This window comes from Delphinapterus leucas, chromosome 8 (genome assembly GCF_059928025.1).
Source record: "Delphinapterus leucas isolate spDelLeu-1000000601 "Yukka" chromosome 8, BTC_Dleu_Yukka2, whole genome shotgun sequence".
Taxonomy (NCBI): domain Eukaryota; kingdom Metazoa; phylum Chordata; class Mammalia; order Artiodactyla; family Monodontidae; genus Delphinapterus; species Delphinapterus leucas.
In genome coordinates, this window is record NC_143136.1 from 36,092,985 (window position 1) to 36,100,744 (window position 7,760).

Here is a 7,760-nt window from a genome sequence, read left to right on the forward strand (position 1 = left end):
CCTGCCTCTCTCTTTCCTTGAGACAAAAACCTCTCTCAGGTGGCCCTTTGTCTCGAACATAGATTCCTAGCAATTCTGCTCAGACACAGCAAGTCCCAGCAGGGCCAAGACTTAAGCTCAAGCCTAGATCCACCCAAACTCAAGTCTAATATTACTGAACTTTTGTTATTATTTTATGTAATTTTTAAATTATACAACTAATACATGAATACTTTCCCATTATAAAAAAATTCAGACAATATGGAAGTACACAAAGACTTGAGGGTTCCTTTCATGGCCACCCCTTGAAAAAGAAAAAAAGTACACTCCCCCTCCTAAGAGTAAGATGTTTCTCTTTTTCAGTCCTTTATTACACGCACACACACACACACATTTATATACACACACGCATACATACATACATACATATATACATATAGAAACAATATATGGTTTTATATGTTATCTTTGGGCTCAGATTATTTTGAAAACTTTTTCACTTAAATATATGTCTTCTAAGATTTTCACAGCAGTAAATGTAAATCTGCTTCTTTCTTTGCAAACTACTGAATAGTATTCCATGGCAGAGATGTATATATTTGTCACTGAATCATTCCCCTTCTCATGGATACTTGGGTTGCTTCCAAGTTTGCAAGATTTTAAACAGTGGTACAGTGAGTATCTTTATACACTCTATTTTGTACACGTTTGCAAATGTTTCTCTAATGTGGATCCCTGGAAGCAGAATTGGTGGGCCATCTTAAAGGTATTCCATTTTAATTTTGCTAGAGGCTGCCAGTTTTCCTATTCTATCTTATTAAGTGCTTCCAGATGTACTAAAACAAGAAAATTTCCTGAAATTTTCAGTTATATCTTGACAGGATCCTTAACTGAGGCTAACATCAATCCAGGGACAAGCCCAACACTCATGCTGATAGATGTGCAGTATCCCAGAAGGCTAGGAATGATGGGCTACAGGCACAGTTCTTAGGGCGTTATAGCTTTTCAGGGGCCTGCCAAAAGGTTTGGAACCTGAAAAAACTGTTTGCTTCAGTAGATGAAAAGAAAAAGAGAACATTGAGGTTAATACAGATTTATTAACTAATTATAAAATGTAGCATGTGTCAACTTCATGGCTATTAGATTTAGTGTTCACAAACGTTTCCTTATTGAGCAACCTGGTATTCTCCTGAATTCTTTCCCTGACCTTCTCTACTCCCTAGTTTGAGGGACCAGCCCAGCCCTCTTGCCTTGTCCTTCTCATGTTCAGGGAAGATATTCACCCAGAAAATATTATCAGGGCTTCCTTTTTTCCCTTCCCTGCTTTGGGGGTCTTTCCAAGGGGATTCCTTTGTGATCCTCTTTAGGAAGGAGGCAAGTTTAACTTGGACAGCAGATTGAGGAAGGGAGCTCCTTCTCCAGGAGGGGGCAGTATTAGGGAAGGAACTGCATTTGTCAGGTGTCAAACACGGCGGGGCGGGGGCGGGGAATTCTTCTCTCATCTGCGGGAGAAGACGAAAGGCAGTGAGGGCCTGGAGGGACCAGTCCCAAGCACTCAATGGGTGGGTGGGGCAGGGCCTCTGGGTCACAGACTCTCTGCTATAGGGATGAAGAGGCAGGTAATAGTCGGGATGTCTCTCTGACCTCAGCTTTTATTCTGAATATCAACCTCTTTTTCAATGAATTTATTTTCCGCTAGTGCTTAATTCCTGGTGTGGCAGTGACATTGCACCTTACTATTTTTCATCACTAAAGTATCATATTTCAGCAGCACTGTGGGCTAAACAGTCCTTGCAGGACATGATGGGGACCTGATCCATTATAATGTTTCTATGGGAAAATGCTTTGGGGTTTCCAACAGTGGACTTAACAGAGGAACCTCCGGAGTCCATCCATTCCTGACTGAGCGCTGTTCACGTGGCCCACATATGAGATGATCAGACGTTTCTGTTTTCCAAGGAAGTTCCAGTTTGTGATTCCCTGGTAAATGTCCCAGGTCAGGGAGTTTTTTATTCAAGTTTCTCTGTACTAAACTACATAGTACTGTGGATGTGAGATGCCTTATGGATTGACCTGGCTAAATTACGTTGTTTTTTTAAGCTGGTGACTTTGTAGTTTACAAAATGACCCATGGAGTTTGGCAGTGTGCAAGCCTTGAAAGCTCAAGATGCATTTCTAAGAGTATAAACATTCCCTTTGGCCACTTGGACTATAAAACCCAACAGGCTCCCCTGCTGGGGATTGTTGGTGAGCTTCCTTTCCTCCTTTTCTATTACTCCTTTTTTTTTTTTTTTTTTTGCGGTACACGGGCCTCTCACTGTTGTGGCTCCGGACGTGCAGGCTCAGCGGCCGTGGCTCACGGGCCCAGCCACTCCACGGCACGTGGAATCTTCCACGGACCGGGACCCAAACCCGTGTCCCCTGCATCGGCAGGCAGACTCTCAACCACTGTGCCACCAGGGAAGCCCTCTATTACTCCTTTTTTCCTGCAGCCCAGCCTGGAGCTCTGGGGTCTTTAAAGATGTAGTGAACTAAGATCTGTTGAAATTCTAGCAATTGCCCAACTACTCGTCCCGATACCCTCCCCGCCCTTCTCCCCAGGAAAATGACCTGATTATAAAACTCTCTTTATAGATACATTCAAGATGTGGTGACCTCAGTTCCCTCCTTTGTTAGACAATGGAGGTTGAGTCTAGGTCTTCACCCTGGAATTCCCTCCCACACACACTCAGGAGAGCTCCACGTGGGCACGAAGGGTCCACTAACGAATTTCATGTTTGAGAAAACCTCCCAACTGTTTAGTTATCTGAAATAAAGCCGCACAGGAAAATGAAAACATCAAATGTCTTTTGCTTTTGGCTGAAATTGTATAAACTCACCAGTTGAGACATTGACCATACGGAGATGTGGAAGAGATGGACCTATTTTCAGAGTTTTCACTGTCTAGCAGGATACTTGGTAAGTACTAAACACATGCTTGTTGAATTAAACTGAGAGCCAGGAAACACTGGAGGTGATTACATTCACCAACTCTGCCACCCTGAAATTTCCAGAACCCTCAGTTATTCTTTGTCTTGGCCACTGCACTCAAAAGAAGGTGGGTAGCTGCCCATACCTTTTGTTCTGAGGAGCTCTCCAAGGGCTTCCCATACTCCCAGCACATCGGTCACTGTCTCCACACAACTTGACCTGAAGTTCTCACCTTAATACCACTTTGGGGGGTTAAGCCACTGTTCCCATTTAAATACCTACATTACCAGGAGGAGAGGGAGGAACCTGCGTGGCTCAAGTATGTGTAGAGATGCGTGTGTGTGGTGTATAGTGGTTATTAAGGGAAAAGGAAGAGTAGAGAGGCTGGATGCCTGTAGTTCCCTCTTTTTACCATTGAGCCAAAGACCGTTTCTGTCAGGTTATCTCATTAGACCTTTGGAAGCCCTAGAAACTTGGCTTTGAGGATATAGAAAACGAAATGCCACTGGGTGATGCACTTTAGTGCTACACTCTCCAGTCCAGTAGCCACCAGCCACATGTGGCTCTTGAGCTCTTGGAATTCTGTTCCAAATTGAGATGTGCTGTACATATAAAATATACCAGTTTTCTAAGACGTAGCATGGAAAAAACCCCATAAAATATCTCATTAGTAATTTTTTTATATTCATTACATGTTGAAATGAAAATATTTTGGATATATTGGCTAAATAAAATCTATTATTAAAATTAGTGCTAATTTGTTTCTTTTTATTTTTTTAATGATGGCTACTAGAAAATTTTAAGTTATGTATGTAGCATTGTATCACTACTGAACAACACCGCTCTAGTGGTAGGAGGAAATATCCCACCCGAGAGGGCACTGAAATCCAGTGCACCGGCAGAGGTGCCAGAGGGATGAGACTGCAAAGGCAGAAATGTCACTAGGGGAAAAGGGTGGCCTCAAGGCAGGGGGAGTAACAAAGACTCCCTTGTGTGTCTTGTTGGCATCCTGGCTAAGCACACAGGGACTCCCACCGTCCCTTTGCATCCCAAGGTCTTAAATCGGTTGGCTGATTTCCCACGTGTTGACTCCTATGGCAGGGGAATGGGGCAGGGAAGAGGAGAAGATCCCTATGGCTCTAAGATTTGGCTCGGGGTTAGCTTCTGGGGTGATCTCTGTACCTTCTGATTCCCGGTTCTATATGTAGAACTTACACTGTAGGTTACTGACATGTTAGTTGTGAGCTCGATATCCCAGTCAGGTTTGGGAAGACTAATAATTCTATTGATTTGACTGACTTAAACATTTCAGATAATACATTTTAACTGTAAGACCTTGTTTTACTGTTTTCCTAAACTGACTTTGCAGATTAGTGCGTAGACTTTGGTATCAAGGCAGGAATAACTGGATTTTTCATAGTGGTTTACAGTTTTCAATGTCCTTTTCAGCAAATTATCACTTTTTATTGTCACAACATCTTGCAAGGCAGGCGAGGCATGTATAGATTTTTATCCATATGTTATAGCTAAGAAACCAAAAAAAAGGTTGCCTTGACCAGCATTTGAAAGCTGTTAAGTGACAGAATTAGGAATGGATCATGGATGATCTCATTGGAAACCTTGGCTCTGGTCTTTGGTGGTTTCTTCTGGTGTACAGAGGATCACTGAGTGGGACCAGGGCATGAGTAGTTAACAGCTTCCTGAATTCAAGCAATTCTGCCCCCTTAAAGATCAGGAAAGTAATTTACAGGGCCTGCACATGCAGATTTGGAAAGATGCCATTTGGGGATCCAGAGAAGGAGACTAATTGGAGTACCACCTTCCACTCAGCGGGAATGCCTTTGAAGTCGGTGCCTCTGCTTAATTCCCTCAGGTGACCTCCCTGGTAGCACTGGGAAAGGCCCAGCCAGTTCCTCTGCAGAGAAAGGTTCTGAGCTGCAGACAGAGCCCAGCAGAGGGTGCTGAGAGCCTACTATTTCAGGGTGAGATTGGTGGTGGGGGCGGGGGTGGAGAACTGTCTGCCTCGCAGGGATGGACGCTGGAAGAGGAGGAAACTTAAGGAAACAATGGCTATAAGAGATTTCCTATTCAGTAGAGCGATGAAGACGATGATGGTGAGATGTGATGATGGTGATGGTGGTGGTGGTGGTGGTGATGACAATGATGATATAAGTGGTGGCCAGGACTCACCTGGTGGATGTGGTGTGATTTGGAAATGTTAGAGGATCTGGAACAAGTACTAAGTTTCCACCATATGTTTGAGTTAAGGCACCTAGTTCTGAGTTGGCAGCCAACAACAAGCAGGAAATGTGAGGCCGAGAAATTATAGAATCAGAGGGCTGGGGGGAATAGTATAAATGATCTCTGGGTCAATGCCACAGAGTATTTCATTGGTCTTGACTGTACCTTTGTGATATTTTTAGAGATCACCATGATCACTGACATACTGCATGCTGGGAAAATAGTTTCAGTTATTTGTCTAGATACTCACAAATCATTGCACAACCAAAATTAGAGCCACAGTTATTCAACAGGATGATGGAATCAAAGGGGACCCAAGTGACGTCCAATGCCTTCATTTTATAATTAAGAAAATGAGATCCAGACATGGGAAGTAACTTGCCAAAGGTCACATAGCAAGTAGTGACCTTGGATAAGAACTAGAGACAGTGAAGTATCAATATCACAATCAGGAATACAGGCTATGGAATGAGATCTGGCTTCAAATCTGGGCTCTGACAATTATTTGTTCTGTAATTCGGGCAAGTTATGTAACTTTTCTGATCTTAGTTTCCTCATCTGTACAATAAGGATTTTAAAAAAGTATCTAGGGCTTCCCTGGTGGTGCAGTAGTTGAGAGTCCGCCTGCCGATGCAGGGGACACGGGTTCGTGCCCCGGTCCGGGAAGATCCCACGTGCCGCAGAGCGGCTGGACCCATGAGCCATGGCCCCTGAGCCTGTGCGCCCTGAGCCTGTGCTCCGCAGCGGGAGAGGCCACAGCAGTGAGAGGCCTGCGTACCACAAAAAAACAACAAAAAACAAAAAGTATCTACCTCAAAAGTATTAAGTGGGATAATAGATGTGAAGTATTTACATATTATATGTTAATTGCAAACATTCAATAAATAGTAACTGATATTATTATTAGAATTCAATTTTTCTGACTTCCAGGTCAGAATTCATTCTTTATTAGGCAGCCTTCCCCAATCCTCCTCAAGTCTTTGGCATGCTTATACAGTTCCCTATTTATAAGTTCTGCTGTGATATCTCCATGGAGGATTGTTTGAATGATATTAAGGAAGTTATTTGACTTCACAGTTTCCTTACATACAAAATGGGAGAAAACTATCTGGGCTCAGGCCAGCTGATATAACAAAAAGACTCCTAAATAGAGAGGCTTAAGCAGAATGGGAGCTTGTTTCTCTTTCATGTAACAGTTCAGAGGTGGCAATACAGGGTTGGTATCTGTCACAGAATCCCAAGGGCCACCCCTAGAGCAGTGGCAGTGGGAATGGGGAGGAAAGGCTGAATTTGAGAGACCTTCCAGAGGAGGTCACCAGCAGGCATTCTTCTGATAACTGAAATGGCACAGCAAGTCCCCTGAGCCTACTGGAGTCCATCTTTAGCTTCAAAGTGACTTCTCCAGTTCTTGTATTTTCTCAGGCAAATGGGACCAGAGGGCACATGCCTGACACTTTCACCATCATTTCTCTCATTTATTTTTTTTATTGAAGTATAGTTGATTTACAATATTACATTAGTTTCCGATGCACAGCATAATGATTCAGTAATTTTAGTTTGTACTCCATTAAAAATTATTACAAGATAATGGCTATAATTCCCTGCACTTGTACAATATATCCTTGTTGCTTATCTATTTTATACATAGTAGTTTGTATATGGTAATCCCCTACCTCTATCTTGCTTCTTCCCCCTTCCCTCTCCCCACTGGTAACCACTAGTTCTCTATATCTGTGGGTCTATTTCTATTTTGCTATATACATTCATTTGTATTGTTTGTATTATTTTTTAGATTCCACATATAAGTGATATCATATAGTATTTTTCTTTCTCTGTCTGACTTATTTCACTAAGCATAATATTCTCCAACTTCATCCATGTTGCTGCAAAGGGCAGAATTTCATTCTTTTTTATGGCTGAGTAATATTCCATTGTATACATATACCACATCTTCTTTTTCCATTCATCTGTTGATAGACGCTTGGGTTGCTTCCATATCTTGACTACTATAAATGGTGCTGATATGAACAATGGGGTGCATGTGTATTTTTGAATTAGTGGTTGGTTGGTTTGTTTGTTTGTTTCAGATATATGCCCAGGAGTGGAATTGCTGGGTCATATGGTAGTTCGATTTTTAGTTTTTTAAGGAACCTCCCTACTGTTTTCCATAGTGGCTGCATCAATTTACATTCCTACCAACAGTGCACAGGGGTTCCCTTTTCTCCACATCCTCACCAACATTTCACTTCTCTCATTTAAATGTCCAAAACTTAGTCACATGCTCACACCTAGCAGCAAAGGGAGCTGGGAAATATAGGCTTCAGCTGGGCAGCCGTGTGACAGAAAAAAGAAGAATATTACACGAAAACCTGAAATTTGTCACAAGGTCCTTACTATTATAGACTTGGGAGTTGCTGCTAATATAAGTGCCGATATTTCTAAAGATCTATTCACCCCACTTTTCACAGAAGAACCTAGAAAATTCTCTTCTCTCAAAATCTTCTGATTTTTGGCTTGTGATTCAAAAGTAATTTACAAGCAAGGTGGTTGCTGGTGGTTATAGAAAGAGT